This window comes from Oryctolagus cuniculus, chromosome 10 (assembly GCF_051225735.1).
Source record: "Oryctolagus cuniculus isolate XC-2025 breed Fujian yellow rabbit chromosome 10, ASM5122573v1, whole genome shotgun sequence".
Classification (NCBI taxonomy): Eukaryota; Metazoa; Chordata; class Mammalia; order Lagomorpha; family Leporidae; genus Oryctolagus; species Oryctolagus cuniculus.
Genome location: NC_142876.1, coordinates 32,992,762 through 33,009,048, shown reverse-complemented (window position 1 = coordinate 33,009,048; position 16,287 = coordinate 32,992,762). Strand labels below are relative to the sequence as shown.

At 37.2% G+C, this 16,287-nt stretch overlaps 1 long non-coding RNA gene across 2 annotated transcripts; it reads right to left on the bottom strand.

Annotated features, from left to right (window-relative positions):
• Positions 1-1,404: 1,404 nt before the first annotated feature.
• Positions 1,405-16,024, bottom strand: LOC149123734 (uncharacterized). 2 transcript variants are annotated; one of them, XR_016215128.1, is made up of 3 exons: positions 15,859-16,024; positions 14,663-14,891; positions 1,405-1,785 (listed from the first exon to the last, which is right to left on the bottom strand). It is a non-coding gene; the product is annotated as an uncharacterized LOC149123734 (long non-coding RNA). The 2 variants fall into 2 exon arrangements; XR_016215127.1 differs by lacking the exon at positions 15,859-16,024 and adding an exon at positions 14,975-15,196.
• Between the last annotated feature and the right edge of the window lie 263 nt (positions 16,025-16,287).

Sequence of the window (16,287 nt, the reverse complement as noted above, 5' to 3'; positions counted from 1 at the left end):
TCAGAAGAATAAATGAACAAATGAATAAATTCCCACACCCAGTAGCATTAACATTATCTTCTTTTCCCCATGGAATCTTAGATAGTTGCTTCTTTCACCTTTTATGAACCATACCTTCACTTTCTATCCCAAAACCAGCCTAGTTTAAGTCCCATTTTTCCACTGTGCTCTGTGCAAGAAACTAGGAAGTACATCTGTATAAAAAAATAAAATAACAATAATAATAATTATGGGACTAGCTCCGCATGAGAGCAGCAATAACAGCGTTCAAAATCCTTTGAGTGTAAAAGTCTTATTTGTTTTATGAGCCGACACATGGAGCTCATCTTAAAAATAAAAAACATGAAAGGTTTCTTGCAGCTTAGATTTCATAAGAAAAAAATTGCATCTTTAATTAAGATTTATGAGCCTCCGTAGGGCCCAGCAAGAGGAGAGAAATGGCTCAGGAGTGTAAAAACTAACAGTTAAAAACAGGGAAATATGATTAAGGGCCTTTAATTCCTCCTGTCTCTTTTACAGGGCTTCCAGTGGCCCCAGGCAAAAACAGGCACTCATTGTCTTTAAAACAGCACTATTCTTGGCATAAAATGTTTATGAATCAAGATGAAACTTGTAAGGAATAATGATATCAACCTTACTTGAAAGGTTTCACTTGCTAGAAACAATATTTAGTTTAATGAAAAAAATTCCTTAAGAGAAAAATGCATGCAATTTTATATATATGGAAAGATGCATATAAATTGACATCTTGCCTCGTGCTGGTTTGACATATTTCTGTTTACATAGTATCACATACCTGATCTCATTGACTCTTCTGAGCAGCTTTGGAAGGCCATCTAGCAGATTCTAGAAGCTCTACTTCGAACAGGAAGATTCTTTTACAACATGTAAGGTTACTCGTTCAAAGACTTGAAATGGATGTAAATAAAATTTGATTCCAAATCAAATGTTCACTTCTCTATACCACAGTGCTGCTCCTCCAAAAGTATATCTGTACATGTTATTTCTATATCACTTGTTCATTTTTAAAGTTTAATGAGGGGCATTTTTCAAAACATAGCGAAGAAACTATAACACCTTATGTTTCAATGCTCTTAGTATTCAGGCTGAACCACACAGATTCCTTGCACATTAATATTTTAAAGTGATTATGAATAAAGTACTTTTAATTTGATATGATAAATGCAATCCATCAAGATTCAGCCTAAGTTCTTCTTCAACACACTATTTGAGAGTCGCAGTAATTGAGGACAAATCTTTCCAAAAGCCCCTGTAGCCACTATGTAGCCTGCCATCACACAGACAGCTATCCCATCTTACTCACTATTTTACAAAAAAATTATTCTAACTCTTCTTTCCTTACAAGTAGTTGAAAATACTTTAGGGAAGGGATTCTCTTGTCATCTTTGATTACCTTAGCTGAAGTTGGATGTGCTGTCAGTATTTGATTTGCCAATTAAGTGGGACTTGCTTTAATTTTTTAAATTGCTTCTATAATGCTTCAAGGCATGTCCTCTTGATCTTGTACTTCAATGTTAGTGCATGAGCTACTCCTTTCAAAACTGCATAGCTTTACTCATCCCTGGTGATAGGTGCTAACACTTCTTCTCAAAATGAAGTCCAAATGTGGTTCTAGCTCCAGCATTCATGGGACAAATCTGTCCATTCCAATGAGAGGGTAGGATTTCTGTCAATGTCCATATCCAGGACTAGAATTTTGACAACTCTAATTTCGCTCTAAAGACTCACAAATCTGGCAATCACTCTTCCAACAATATCAACTTTCTGGAAGAGAAAAAAATTCAAAATGTAGATGAAAAAGTCTTTCCAAGGACCACTCGGTATAGTCATTATATATAAAAGCAGTCTTTATGTTGCCACCGATTTCTCAATGAATCGTTTTCATGACTTCAGAAAACATTTTTATGAAGACAATTCCTAAATCAATGTCTCTAGTCAAAGACTCCCAAAACACTAGCCCTTAAGCCATCTGCCTGAGGGACATGCCACCTGTGGATCTAAGCAATACTGCAAACTTAGATCTAAATTAAATTCCTGATCGTGTTCCTTATATTCTCTGTCCCTGTTTCCTGACTCATCTTTCCTTCCCCTGGAATACTTAGATTTCCATAAATGCCCCTTGTACATTTCAATGATCTGCTTGAGTCTGGTCTCCTTATTGTAAACTCATGATCCCTTTAACTAAAAAATTATCTCAGTGTCTTTCAAACGTCTAAAACTGATTACAATTATAATTTATGTCTAAATACTTAAACCCATGATCTCTGAGATGTAAATAGAAGTACCTTTTTTGAGATATCTTTGCTTCCAATTTGTAAATGAAAAGAAAATTTAAGGAAATGTGTCTACAAGGTTATCTGTGAAGATGATCCAGCAAGATTCAAAGAAAACACTAGAATTTCAAATTTATAAATAGGTAATGTATATTTTGTCTGCATCGAATCTTGCATGGAAAGTTTTCAGATTCTTTGCAATGTACAGGAATCCTTAAGAAAAAATACAAATTCCTCAAAGCAGAAAGATGGGAATTATGGGGTGGGCATTGTGGTCCAATGGATTAAGCTGCTAGGGGGACACGTGCATCTCATATCAGAGTGCTGGTCCAAGCCCATCTATTTTGCCTCTGATCCAGCCCCCTTCTAATGTGCCTGGAATGCAGCTGATAATGACTCAACTACTGGAGTCCTTGCCACCTCTATGAAAGGAACAGACGCCTGCTGTCAGCCTGTAGGAGTCATTTGGTGAATGAGTCAGTAGATGAAAGATAGATATGTCTCTCTCTCTTTCTGTGTGTATGTGTGTATGTGTTACTCTGCCTTCCAAATAAATAAATAAATCTTGAAAGACATGAAAATAAGATCAACTGGATCCTCATTCCTCCATTTGCTTTCCAAGGCAATGTGTTGCAGTTTGTGCCTTATTAAATGTCTTTGTGGGTAATACTATTTATTGTTGACTGCATTACCTCCACAATAAGGGAAACCAATTGGAAATATTCCTGCCAAATAACTGAATTGAAGTTAATAGTAATAATACAAACACAAATGAGTAATGAGAAAATGGCAGAGCTTAAATAACCATGTATAGAAAAAGTTCTTCATCAGTAACATTAAGAGGCAAAAACAATGGATTATGTAATTAGACCTATGTGAAGTATAGATTTTTAACCTCAGTTTAATACATGGAGAGCCTTGGGATGTAGCTATTGATAGTCATAAAGCCATAATATTTAGGAAGGCATTTAATAATATCAGATATTTATCTTACAACATTGGAAAATTAGTATTATATATCTTATCTTGCAACATAACATTTTACTGTGTTTCTAATGTTCACAATGTATCAGTACTTACAAATGGATAAATAGTTACATATTAAAGGTGATTTTTATTTGGTTTGGTAATTTCTTTCCCAACAGGGATGCCCAATGACATACTTCAGAGATCTTATTCCCTCACCACAGGCTTCTGGATAGCTCACTTACGGAAAAGTGCTGGTGTGGATGGCAGTATCCAATCCCTGATATCTTCAGAGACACAGGATGACTGAAAGCACACTTCTGCCTGTCAGACTTTAGAATTTCCATCAAATCATTGCTTTCATCAGTAACATCATGGATACAAACTCCCCATAAAAAAAAATCTGCCAAATATCAAGGCCTGCAGCATTTTAACAGTACATGTTTACTTTGCATCCATTTCTTTCCCCAACGTGATCCCAGAGCATGGAGATCAGAAAGAATGAGGAAAATCTAAAAACAGAACTTTGCTCCACTGGTGAGTCCTGTCCTTCATGATGTCATGAATCTACACACTTGCACACATATCCTTAGCTCTATATATCTTCTCTTTGGAACTTGTCCTTTCCTTTCCTCTGGCTGTGCTCACAGCCACTCTGGACCATTAGACAAAATCTAATACTGTAAACTCAAAGGATAGTGATCAGACTCCCAATTTTTTTTTTGCCAGGAGTGTTAATTCTTCTTTATAGTTTAATGGATATTAAAATGTGTGTGTGTGTGTGTGCACGTGTGCCTTCCAAGCTCCATGTAGCAACGTCTAAGACAGAAATGAAAGTGGGAAGTTCAGAGGAAGTAAAAGACAGTGTCTTCTACCGGTATTCTCTAAGCCCCACATTCTTTCTAGGCATAGAGAAATTACATAGCCTTTGGTTTTATCAATGATACTCTTCATAGAGTATAAAGGACAACAATATAGTGTAGAATTTTGTGGTACAACCTCATGGGCCAAATATCCCAGGTCAAACTCACAATTCTACACTGACATGCTTTGTTGACATACGGCAATTGACAAAATGTTTCTGACCTCAAGTTCCACCTCTCTGAAATGAAAAGGAAATTAGGGCACTGAAAGCCGCATGAGCTAATTACTTTAAACTGTTATAAGGTGCATGAAATACAGTTATTTTTCTAACTAGTGTTAGCTTTAGAAATTATCATTGTTATTAATTTTCTATTTTCATTGTTTTCACAAAATACTATACGTGGTTGTCCACATTTATTTTTCAATGGATAAATTAAAAAATGCATGAATGAATACATGAATGAATAGGTTTCTCAATATTAAAATGATTTTATTTTATATACTTTCTCCACAGTGCCTTACCATGTTGAAACTTTTTTTATCTTAAAAAATATGCAATGAACACAACAAGAAAAGAATATGTACCAAGAAGCCAACATGTAATTGTGTTTTTTTGTTGTTGTTGTTGGCTTAGAATGTCCATGACTTTAACCAACAAAAATGACAGCTGGCAATAGGAATCTGAAAAATGACATGTTCCTTTTTCTCCTGTGCAATTTGGGGACATCCACATTGCTTCTCTCCCTCTGCAGCTGCCTGTATTCTTCTGACATGTTTTTATTCACCAGGGAACTCCCAAAAAAGGTTCAAGAACAGAACTTTTAGACTCTCACAGGTCAATCACCAGCATCTCCACATGAGAAATCTCCTACAATGCCCAACTACATAGCCTCAACCTAAAAAAACATAAGAATCAGGAAATCTCTGGGCATGAGCAGAGCCCTAGAGACACCCTAGTACCAAGCTAGACTAACTAAAAAGGTGAAAACATTGAAAAACCAAGAATGTTAAACACCAGAAAAAACCAGCTAAACGATGTGATCAAAATGTTTAACATCATAATAGGCAACTTGAGAATTGATATTTTTCCTTTTAAAACGTGTTCATCCCATAGTTGCATGAGCAGAGACTGAAGGTAAGGAAGTATTGATCAAATGCACAGAGAAGAAATATATAATTCATAAACAAAATCTAGAAAGAGTATATGAAATCTTAAAAATGCATTATGGGGCCGGCACTGTGGCATAGCAGATAAATCCACCGCCTGCAGTGCCTGCATCCTATATGGGTGCCAGTTCGAGTCCCAGCTGCTCCTCTTCTGATCCAGCTCTCTGCTACGGCCTGGGAAAGCAGAAGACACCCCAAGTCCTTGGGCCCCTGCACCCATGTGGGAGACCTGGAGGAAGCTCCTGGCTCCTAGCTCCTGGCTTCAGATTGGCACAGCTCCGGCCATTGCAGCCATCTGGGGAGTGAAACAACAGATGGAAGACCTCTCTCTCTCTCTCCCTCTCTCTCTCTCTCTCTATCTCTTATCTCTCTGCCTTTCTTTTTCTCTGTGTGTAACACTGACTTTCAAATAAATAAGTAAATCTTAAAAAAAGAATGTATTAAAATATACATCTGTATGAAATTCTTAATCTGTTACATCACTAACCATATACATCACCAAGTCCATGGCACAGGTGCTTGTTCTTGTAGGCTCCAATGACAGATTCCTATCTCAATGTGTTCATGGCCATGTCTGGCTAGAGACATGTCCTGCTGGTAGAACCATAATCCCTCTATATTTGAGCATGAAGGAAGATACCAAATATTCCTCCTGCTTGGCTAGCAAGAATTAGGAAAATGAACCAATGATGTTATTATCCCTCCAAGTGCTTTCCTGGAGCAGTTTAGCCACTGAAACCTCAGAAATAATCAGTCAGTTAATGTGTTGGGATAGGTCAGTAGTGCTATGATAACAAACATTTCAAAAATTCTGTCTCAGAGCAGCAAAAGTTTATTTCTTGTCAATACCACATATACATCCTGGACAGATGGAGGGCTCAGCTCCACTATATGCTCACTTCAGACCCCAGGCTGCCAGAAAAGCTACCACTTGGAGGTTGACAGTCATTGTAGCACTTGAAAGAGTGTGCTGGTGGGAGTCATTGATAATTAAATACAATTAAATACTCTGGCCTGAAAAATGACATAGAGCAATTCCACTTACAACTCGTTAGCCAAAATTAGTCACATGTACTCAGCCAACTGTGACAGGGCAGTAAATTTAATCATTTTCTCTGCCTTATAAAGGCAGAGTCCAAAATAGTTGTGAACATAACTAAAGACTTCCTTAGCTAGAAAAGAACAAACGGGATTGAATTGGAATCCCCTAGTATGTTTCTAACTCTACTGTTTGGGGCAAGTCAGCTTGAGCATGTCACAAATTGTACGTCTCTTCCCTCTCTTATTCCCACTCTTATATTTAACAGTGATCACTTTTCAGTTAAGCCCATCAAGGTGGCATGTACCAATGCCATCTCACTAGTCCAAGTGATCAATTTCAGTTCACAACTGATCACACTGATAGGTCTAAGAGTCAAAGGGATCACACAAACAAGACTAGTGTCTGCTAATACTAGCTGATAGAATCAAAAAGAGAGAGAACGATCCATCATGGGAAGCGGGATACACAGCAGACTCATAGAATGGCAGATGTCCTAAATAGCACTCTGGCCTCAGAATCAGCCGTTAAGGCATTCGGATATGGTTGAAGAGCCCATGAGAGTATTTTAGGCATGGAAAGCCAAGACACTGTGGGAAAAAAAAAAGACCTAAATGAAAAATCTCTGTGAGTGAGATCCCAGTGGAAAGAACGGGGCCATCAAAGAAGGAGGTACCTTTCTCTGAAGGGAGGAGAGAACTTCCACTTTGACTATGACCCTGTTGGAATAAGATCGAAGTTGGTGAACTCAAAAGGCTTCCATAGCCTTGGCAACTCATGACTAGAGCCTAGGGTGATTACTGATGCCATAAACAAGAGTGTCAATTTGTTAAGTCAACAACAGGAGTCACTGTGCACTTACTCCTCATGTAGGATCTCTGTCCTTAATGTGCTATACATTGTGATTTAATGCTATAACTAGTACTCAAACAGTATTTTTCACTTTGTGTTTCTATGTAGGTGCAAACTGTTGAAATCTTTACTTAATATATACTAAACTGATCTTCTGTATATAAAGAGAATTGAAAATGAATCTTGATGTGAATGGAAGGGGAGAGGGAGCAGGAAAGGGGAGGGTTGCGGGTGGGAGGGAAGTTATGAGTGGGGAGCCATTGTAATCTATAAGCTGTACTTTGGAAATTTATATTCATTCGACCGGCACCATGGCTCAATAGGCTAATCCTCTTCCTGCGGCGCCGGCACTCTGGGTTCTAGTCCCGGTCAGGGGGCCGGATTCTATCCCGGTTGCCCCTCTTCCAGGCCAGCTCTCTGCTGTGGCCAGGGAGTGCAGCGGAGGATGGCCCAAGTGCTTGGGCCCTGCACCCCATGGGAGACCAGGAGAAGCACCTGGCTCCTGCCATTGGATCAGCGCGGTGCGCCGGCCGCAGCGCGCCGGCCGCAGCGGCCATTGGAGGGTGAACCAACGGCAAAGGAAGACCTTTCTCTCTGTCTCTCTCTCTCACTGTCCACTCTGCCTCTCAAAAAAAAAATTTATATTCATTAAATAAAAGTTAAAAAAAGAAAAATAAAGAAAAGAACAAATTTCCTACCACAAACTAGAAATTAGCACCAAGGGTGGAAGGGTAGGGAGGGAATGCAAACTAATCTTTGCCTTCAGAGAGTCAACTTTCTTTTGTGGAAAACAAAATATCCAGAAAAACAATAGACATTAACTTATTGAGAAGTTTACATTTATCATTTACAATTTAGTTTACCATTTACAATTGGTAGGGATACAGAAATCCAATTCTTGAATGCCAGAATAGAACATATTTTCCCCTTTAACATGCTGCAAAAACTATGACTGAAAATTTCAAATTAATCCTTCAAATCATCAATAGTTCCATAATTCTAAGACATTCAACTCATAAATTTACTCAAACTACTCTCTTCTAAAAATCATTATGTTATTGGGTTTTTTTTTCTTCAATTTTAATACAATTAGCAGATTTCTTTCCAAGCTGAGATTGTTTTAAATGCACATACAGAAGCACTAACATCTAGACCTAACACAAAGACTCTCCTGAGAAAGAATCTATGACAGTGAGAAAATCTCACTCTGGCACAGGGGTATGTGTAGGATTCCAGTTGTGCTTCTGAATCACTGCTAAGTTTTAGTTTTCAAATTTTGGAGATCACTCCAAATACAATCAAGAATGTTTGATAATATTGAAATAAAGAGATAGGTGTATAGAAGGGAATGAATCTTACATTAATTGCTACCAATGTACGTATTCCTCAGGAAACAAAGTTTTGTTCACTAAATTTTTTCTTCTGTAAATTGGGTGCTAAAATGATACTGCATCATTTGTAGGGCTCCTTCCTGAGCTTGTATTTCACGTTAGAGAAAAACTGCAAAAAGTAGATCAAAGACACCAAGAATTCATTATGAGCTCAATAGAAACAGAACAAGCATGACATAAAATCATAGAAGCTATAAATAATAAACAGTTACTTCCCACTTAATTTTGAAACACACACAATATTCATATTTCCTTGCTTGCTCTAAATTCAATCCTTTATTGCAGAAAACTCATAATCATTAACTCTCTTTCCACTTTCAGATGAAGGGAAGAGTATCATATCTGGAAGATGATACTACTACAAAATTTTTTTAGATTTGAATAAAATATGTGCTGCTTATCAAAGTCATGCTTGATGTTATAAAATACAGAAAAATTATTCCAAATGTGTCAGCATGCTCTGAGACTCAGGAAGCTTACACACATAGATTTATTCATGATTTATAGAATAGATCAAGCAAATCAATAGTGAAATAATATGGTATAAACAATAAAGAAGTTCAGAAAAGGCTTATGAGAGGATTACCCAGAATAATTGCTGAGCTATTCAAGAGGAAATCATGAAACAAGTGGATCATGATCTGAAGTTCTTAAAGCACTAGTTACATGCCAACAAAAGAAGGGCCAATAGGTGAATAATATGGTAATATTTACTTAATGAGCAACATAGCAAGCATGTTCAGTTAAGAACAGGTAGACAGACTTCTAAGCTAGATGGAATAGCTTGTAGGTTTTCTCTGAAAATAACTAAAAAAGCCTCTAAGATATTAAACACATGCATTTAAAGGCATCAGCTAGTTACTGAAGCAATGACTATTAGATAAACCAAGATTACAAAGTGTGAGAATTAGAGATGAGAATTGATCTGCAGCCACTCTTTGCATAAGAGCATTGCCTGATTTAGGAAGCAGGAGACAGGGAGGAACATTCAGGTGAGGTTTTTCTGAGTCAGAAGACCAGCAGATGTTGTGAACTCAGAGGATTGAAGAGATCATTTTGGAAGCTTGATGAAATACATCTCCCAGGAAATATTTGCCAAATTCAGGAGCTTCACATGATGTAAAATTAAAGGAGAATCAGAAACCTTTGAAAAGCAGAGCAGAGCATTTGGTAGCAAGGCCACTCTAAAGAAAGATTAGTGTTCAAGAATCACCTCTCAGTAGAAAATTCTCCAAGGATACCCCCAAGGAGAGGAATGTCACAAGGCAGACCGAGTCTTCCAAAAATTACAACCTCAACTCAACTAAACTCAGCTCCTGATTGGAATGAAGATGAGCAGCTATCACTGACTGCAGAAGAAAGAAAGAGTCTCAAAGGAAAAACAACATCATTGAAGGTCACTAACAAGTTTCCTGCACATTACTAGGCACTCATTGGAAAGCTCCTAGGCATATTTAACAGAATAGGTTGCTATAATTGAAAAACAAAAGGAAAACAATAATAGGCAGAAAATCTAAATAATATCTTTATAAAGAGTAAAAAATTTTATGCTAAAATGATAGGTATGTTTTAAAATAATCAAAATATGGATAAAATGGGTTAACATTGGAAATTTTACCAGCATTTTTTAAAAGGAAGCAATAGAAATTGCAGAAGTTAAATATGAATTACAAGAAAATAGGACCTAAGAGTTAAGCTAAAACACCAGTAAGTCAGCACTGGATGACACAATAATGTATAATAAATGTATGTATATATATATATATATGTATGTATACATATATATATGATAAAGATATACAGATATAGATAAATAGATATCATCCTAACTGAAGCATAAGAATTAAGAATCATGGAACATACAGAACAGTGCATAAGAAGTACATGAGCACATTAAAGATGAATACAATTGGAAACTTAGAAAAGGAAGATGATGAACAAAACAACTCATTTGAAAGAATCATCAACTCTACTTCTACAGACTAGCAGCAAACAAGAATATTTTTAAAACATCATTTAAAATTGTAATAGCATCAAAAACATCAAATGTCTATGGATAAATCTTACAAAGTATGTTCTGAACACAAACACTAAAAACTACAATGCATTATTAAAAGAAATAAAAGTTAAGATGCATAAATTGAAGAATATATCATGGTCATGGACTGGAATACTCAATATTGTAAAGCTATTACTTCTCTCAAAATTATCTAGTGATACAAATTAATCTTAAAGAAGTGTTAATTCTCTTTTTTATCTTCATATGAAGATTTTATACTTCCAGATGGCAAAACTCCTTACAACTTAAGGGACTTAAGAAAAGCACTATTGACAAAAGGGCAGCAAGACAGAAAGGACCTGAACTCAGTGTAGAATACAGAAACTGACCTATACCTGTGAGGTCATCTTCTGACAAAGATAATGTTGTGTTACCTTGGGATGAATTTTTCAACAAATATTGGTTATGGACACAAAGTATATCATATATCAAAAAAATCAATTCCAGATGGGCTGTATCTAAATGCTAAAAGACAGCCAGCAATAATTCTAGAAGAACTCTTTATGACCATTAAGTAAACACAGCACACATTGGTGAAATGTGATACAAAGTCAATCCTAATAAACTGGGGTTTATTGAATTTAATTTATAATTTTCACTTATGGATAGAAAACAGTAAGAAGTAAAAGGAAAATCACTCAGAGTGAGGAGATATTGTAAAACTAAGATCCATAAAGAGTTCATATCCAGCATATATAAAGAACTCCTTTGCATCAATGAGACAATAGGAAAATGTGCAAAAGAATGAACAGAAACTCCATAAATCCAAATATCATTGGAGTGTCAAATTAATACATAGAAAGGTTCTCAATCATTAGATGTCAAAGTAATGCAAATTAAAGCCAAATAAGGTACAACATACAATGGCTGAAATGAATAGACACATATAATAATACCAATTGCAGGCTGATGATGACTTGAACTCTCATTACCCATGGATGGCAGTGTGAGGTATTAACAGTCACTTGAGAAGACTGTATCTGCTAGAGCTAAGCCTTGCAAACCCATCTTTTGACTCCAAGGTATTTACTCTATGGAAATGTAAAGATTATGTTCATAAAAATATATACAATAATGTCCATAGATACACTACTCACAATATTCATAAACTGTAAATCACCAAAGTTTCTACCATGGGAGAATGAATATATGCAAATTGATATGTACTCATTCCATGATAAGCTTATATTTCCAAGAAAATGATGGAACTGAAACTATATACAACTACATGGATGAATCTTACAACACTAACCAAAAGAAAAAGAGTGGCTATGGTATAAATAAATATAAATATATAAGTATAAAATGAAACACAATTATTTTATTTATATAGGATTCATAAATATGTAAATCAATCTATGATATTGGAAGTCATGGTCATGGTCTTTCTTGGGCTCTAAGTACATGCAACAAACTTCTTGCATTCTCAAAATAAGCTGTTACTTGATCTGGGTGTTGGTGACAAATGCATGTTCCCTTTGTGTACTTTCCCCTATGTACAATGTACTCCAATACAATTTTGGTTAATAAAAAGAATAAACCGAAGGCATGGTGAGGAAATTCAGTAAGGGCAAATTTGGAAAACTGTTCAGAGAAAGAACATTGACTTTTTCAATAAGCAAATTCACATATCATCTTTTTAAATGACTCGTTTTATCTTAAAAGAAGATATTATTACAAAACACTTCTGTTTTAGCACAATTACCTAAAAAATAGTCCAAATATTTGCAGATGCATGAATCAAGTTTTTTCAATGCCAATTGAGGACGAAAAATGCAGCATTCTTGGAATTCATGAGTTTATCTCCCATATCACACACATCCCTAGGTTTCTGTCTTCCTGCTCAAAACATCAACCACCATTACGATATGTGATACTGACAGAAAAGATTCTCTCAACAAATTTCTCTGTGCCATAAAAATGTTAAATGTTTGCAGTGGAAATATTTTCGCATTTTAACACTGAACACAGTGTATACCTCAACTGGAGTCTATGTGCTCCATCAAGATTCTATGTCACATGAAGCTAAAACTGTTCAAGTTTATGTTATTGCTGCAAATGCTCAAATATTGACTTTCTAGAAAAATCACTGTCTAGTCATATATGACTTAACAATGGAGAAACCTTCTGAGAAATGAATCCTTAGGTGATACAATTATCATGTAACATCATACAATGTACTTATCAACGAAAGCTATGATGTCACTAGGTGCAATTTTATGAGACCACCATTGCATATGCAGTTTGGTGTTGACCAGAATATTGTGATGCAGTGCATGATTGTACTAGTGAAGTGCCACAGCAATTATCTTTGTAAACTCAATTTTCAAACAGTAAAGATATCTAAAAAGCATTAAGAACTTCAAGGTGTTAGAGATCAAAGCTGATCATATCTTGACCACCAATAAGCAGCGCTAACCAAAGGCCATAAAAACAATGCATATCCAGCTTTTGAGCTTCCAAAATTCTGTTTTCAGTCTCTGCAACCCTCCCTATCCTGTCAGAACACCACACCAAAGTCCTGTAATATCAAGAAAAGTGATAATTCATAGGAAGTCATGGCTTTTGCAGTAATACCAACAAAAGGAACTGAAGGTACAGTGAATTAATGCTTCAATCAAGAAAGGGCTGAATTTTGATAGAAGTCTAAGTTTTCTTGGCTTATGGGAACTTATACTTTATATTCTGGGTCAAAAATAATTCTTGCATATAAATTAAATACAGTGTAAGTATTGCCCTCTTCCTGTAACCCCTTTTCAAATCTAAATAGCCCTTAAAGGAATAACATACTCAATTCTGAATACTTAATGTAAATTTGATTATCAGATTACTTTATTCTAGAAGAAAAGACAGCATAAGACCACAGACCATGGAAATGATATATGGTGCACTTGAAAAGAAAAGGGAAATTGAAAAGCAGAGGGGTAACTTGGAAATACAAATGTTGCCTCCTTCAAAATTATCCTGTGGACAAAAAAGAAAAGAAAAGAAAAGGAAGACAAACACAGATCGCTGTTCTCTGCTTGTGGCTGCCCGTTGAACATAAGAAGCTGTCCCATGTGGCATTGGGGTTGACATCAAAACTATAATAAAAATATACTGTATTGCTTTCTAAGCCAAACACTGACTGTTAGGCCCCAGGAGTTCAGAAAAGATGAGAGAAAGAGAGGCTTCTTCTGTCTCCATTGAAGCTGGAGATTACAGCAGCCAAAGTCATTTTACCCCATATTTGGCAAAGCAATCCAAGGGCTGTATCCAATCCTGCAGCTACACTAATCTCAACTTTCAGCACTGTCTGCAAACAGATCTGGGAGTTGCCAACTGCCTGATTCCATTGGCTTGGGAAAAGTTCTTTAAGCTAAATATGCTGTTCTGTTCTTCATTGTTCTGTCTTTGGGCAAAAGGAACAATAGGAGACACTTACAGGATACTAACAGGTGGAAAAATGGGTAGGTTCTCCCTTCCTTCATCAGAAGGAATCTGTGGAAAAAATAAACTACCTACTAAAATGCAAATACAAGGGGTAATAACGATCCATTACCTGCCCTTAGCATTTTTGAGTGAGTTAGCTCAGCCCTGGGCTGACTCCTGCTCTGGGAATTAAATGCCATGCCAAGGGAAGTACTCAGTGGTGCAAGGGAAAGAGAAAGCACTCAAATCACCTGCAAAGAAGTCAGGACTGTGCAAAGTAAAGCAAAAGCAGGCTTAGAACTCCAGTATTTTGCAGAGAAAACAATCAGAGTAAGGGACAACATGCAAAAAAAAGCAAAACTGTGAGAGAAGAATGGTGAAGCATTCTGGAAACTGTCCCTTTAAGAGTGATAGAGATGCTTCCAGGAGGTAGGTGAGAGAGAACCCAGGCCCCTAAGAGAAGCCTTGCCCTAGCAAAAATGTTACCAAGAGAACTGTTTTTAGAAGGACACTACCAGCCTGATTCTTTCTAAACGTGAGTCTACTTCTGCCCCATAGTCCCAGAAATACCAATTCTCACTGAAATCAGAGTCTCCTGTTGTGCTACTCAGGCTCTCACCTTGTCCGAACTCCTACTCTTGCTTTTTTTCTTGGTAGACTGTTTGGGCCTCTTGCTCAGGTTCCATTTTCCAATATTTTGCCACTTGTAGCTTTGGCTTTGCAAGCCTCATCCCCCGTGAAGAGTTTCTCTCCATGAGCTCAGAGCAAAATACAGAAGGGATTAACTGCTTGTTTCTTGGTTTGCATCTCACCAAGAAGTCTATGGAATTGTCTGAGGGTCCAGTAGCCTGGAGAGGATTTCCAGAATACATAAATAAGAAGAACAGTCCATCTCAAGGATAAATTAAGAGGACTAAAGAGGAAGACTCACCATGGAGCAGAAACAGAGCCCTGTACCATCCATGAGCACCTGTAGAACCTACCTTTGAAGCCCCTTCCATTATGCACCTTAGGAAGCCCATTAGCATTTTAAGCAGACCTGGAAGCTTCAACCTCCCAGTTAAAATATAATTTCAGCTGGCAGCTTAAGGGAATCAAGGCATTTGCCTGCCTTTATTTACATGTAAAGCAGCAGGAGGCACAACAGTTACAAGTCCCAGTGCCCCTGGGAGAGGAAGGTGTGATTATCACAGGGTAATCTTAGCCCTCCTGGTGCAGCTGTCAGGCTCACCCAGCTGCTACCTTCGGCTAGCCAGCTGCTTGGAGGACTGTTTCATTTGTGTTGGGTGGTACTTCTCAAGTTTGGGGATAATCTTATTTAGAGGCCAGGTGGGAGGCAATTGCAATTAAAAGAAGGGGTCAGTTCCTAGTTTGTGACCCTAAGGATAATCCTTCAGACCCTTGGAACTGAAAATGACAATGGTTTTTCTTCTTGCTGGGAGAGGGAAGGGAGAGAGTTTTCCCATGGGGAACCTCTGAAAGGGAGTGGAGTCAGAGAAACTGTAAAATTCATGCAAAATAGGAAAGTGAAGGAACCTGGGGCTTCCCTCCACTGAGTCCATCTCTCTGTGTGCCTGTCTCTGCCTCATGCCTTCTGCCAGTGCTCAGAAGAAAGAGCCGATGCTGTTGGCCAGCACTTCAGGGGAAACCAGGTCCCCATCCACCTATCAGTCTGCAGTTGGTAAAATAACATTCCTCATTAGTTCAGTCTGAGTAGGGTTAGAAAGCCTCACATAGAACTTTTCATTAAACAAATGAAAGAAGCAAAGCATAGAAACATACTTATTCACAAAGCAAAGATACATTTTTACTAACCTGAAGTGCCCTGCTGTGGTCTGTATGTTTGTATCCCCTCAAAACTCATATGGTGGAATCCTAACCCCCAAGGCAACAGTGTAAGAGGAGGGGCCTGAGAGAGGTGGATAGTTGGTAAGCGCTCCACCCTCATAAGTGGGATTGATACCCTCAAAGAAACCTGAGGGAGCTTGTTGACCTCTTCCACCTTGGGAAAATGAAGGAAGAAGGTGCTATCTTTGAGATAGAGAATGAAACCTCAGCTGATACTGAGTCTGCTGGCATCTCAATATTGGACTTTCCAGCATCTGTAACTGAAAAATAAATTTCTAGTGTTTAGAAATTATCCAATCCGAGGGCTCTTTAAACATTTCATGAAAAGTGTGATCATGAGAAAACTATATATGGATTTCAAAACAAAAGTAACACCAAAATCAACATATTTTATTT